Genomic DNA, 1384 nt, shown 5'->3' on the forward strand with positions numbered 1-1384 from the left:
ATCTCTACTAATCAGACCAGGTTTTCCACAAAATGTTTTCCAGTTATCTATGAAGCCCACGTTGTTTTCTGAGAATCATCAGGATGGATTCTCTTTATTACAAATGGTAGCCATTGCCTTTCAGAGTTGGACTTAGTATTGTGCTGTGTTTATATGAACTAGCATCCTAATTATTATGTGTGCTCATAAGACACTTCATTGTGTTTGTCCCACTGTAGGGATGTACTTGGTTTCAAAGTACATCAGGGAGAAGACGGACAGTGTGGTGGTCTTCTCTGAAGACGGTTCTGATGAGCTGACTCAGGGATACATTTACTTTCACCAGGCAAGTCCTCCACTAACCAATAACGGTAACTGAATCCATCACAGTAATGTCTGAGTAATGTTTGTTTGTTTTGGGAGGCAAACCTTTTTCATAGATAACAACTCAAAATAGTGGATTCAAATAATTAGCAGGATTAAAAAGACATTCCTACACAGTTAGGTGGAATATGATCATGGTGTCACATCCTAACAGGAGTTTGTAGGCCAAGTCTCTGAGTTTGTCCCTTGTGTAAACAGCATGGAGTGGAGAAGCACCTTCTGAGGGAATCTTTCAAAGGCCTCGGCTTGATCCCAGATGAGATCCTGTGGAGGCGCAAAGAAGCATTCAGTGATGGTATGATGTCTGTGAAGAAGTCCTGGTACACGTGCCTGCAGGAGCATGTAGAAGCTATGGTATGTGTCAGGACCAAGACCCATAATACAACAGCTGATATCATGTAACATTTCCAGCACATTTACTGATTGAAAGAGGAAATATGTAGGGGTGAATCAGTCCGGTTCTTTACAAGTGTTGTATTCCGGTTCTTTGTACCATGCTAACTCTGAGAGACGAGGCAGTCCAAGTAGCTTCAAAACAGCGCTGATGTATTCCATGAACACAGGTAAAAATTAACATTACACGCTCAGGTATCTTGCACCTCCAACATGCACGCAGGCAGCTGAAGGATGAAAGACCCCGAACCCAACATTATATCGCTTTGGGCTAGCCCCATTCTACACAGGAACGCCAAACCGTGACGTCTCCCGGTGCCAGCTTTGCAGCTGACCAGAGCAGTAGTCAAAGCATGAAGAAAATCAATTATGTTTATGGTCACCCACCAGAAGAGAGCAGACTCAAAGCCTGCTGCCACTTGATCAACGAACTTATATTCATTTGGGACGCCACTGGGGAACACCAATTGCATCAATGTACGTGGGGGATAATCTAGCTGGATCAAATAGGGCATCCCGCTTTAACCGGTGTCCCTTAAAAGGATGACCAGAGCCTGACTCAATGTCAGAGACTGCTGCTTCAACTACAGTAACTGGAACTATAAGTGAAATCATAGTGCAGGTACCA

At 43.7% G+C, this 1384-nt stretch overlaps 1 long non-coding RNA gene across 1 annotated transcript in view; it reads left to right on the plus strand.

Moving 5' to 3' along the window:
• Positions 1 to 602: 602 nt before the first annotated feature.
• The window catches only part of LOC109951464 (uncharacterized), a 25292-nt gene continuing 24510 nt past the window's right edge, over positions 603 to 1384 (plus strand). The window contains exon 1 of the long non-coding RNA XR_002273604.1: positions 603 to 717. This is a non-coding gene — a long non-coding RNA (uncharacterized LOC109951464). The remainder of the gene's footprint in view (positions 718 to 1384) is intronic.

The sequence above is a fragment of the Monopterus albus genome, unplaced genomic scaffold, assembly GCF_001952655.1.
Source record: "Monopterus albus unplaced genomic scaffold, M_albus_1.0 scaffold390.1, whole genome shotgun sequence".
Lineage (NCBI taxonomy): Eukaryota > Metazoa > Chordata > Actinopteri > Synbranchiformes > Synbranchidae > Monopterus > Monopterus albus.